Below are 493 nucleotides of genomic sequence, written 5' to 3' on the forward strand. Positions count from 1 at the left end.
ATATCATCTAACGAGGCTGCCGCTTCTTTAGCGTAGCTGTCAGCAAGTTCATTGCCTTCTATTCCAACGTGCGCTTTAATCCAGTAAAAATGTATGGAGTGTGTTAGTCGAAGTTGAAAAAGACGTTCGTGGATAGATACTATGAGGGGCATGGTATTGCTACGATCTTTTATTGCTTCGAGGCAAGATTGACTGTCGCAAAATAATTGTAGCTTTAATTCGTCAGGATTTGTTTGGGCCCATGCTAAAGCGCAGTCTATTGTGAAAACTTCCGCTTGAAACACTGTACATAAACGATGTAGCTTGAACTTTCGTCCCTCCCATCCTCCATCGCGGTGATGTATGACAAATGCAGCACCACACTCCCCAGTTTCCTGTTTGCTGCCATCTGTATATATTTGTATGGCATTATGATCGAGAGCGTAATTTTTTTCATCCTGATTTTTCACAGTGCCATACTTGATTGTTTGGCGAGAGGCAGGATGCAGCTGTA

Source organism: Rhagoletis pomonella, unplaced genomic scaffold (assembly GCF_013731165.1).
Source record: "Rhagoletis pomonella isolate Grant_MI unplaced genomic scaffold, Rhpom_1.0 Rhpom_scaffold_00095, whole genome shotgun sequence".
Lineage (NCBI taxonomy): Eukaryota > Metazoa > Arthropoda > Insecta > Diptera > Tephritidae > Rhagoletis > Rhagoletis pomonella.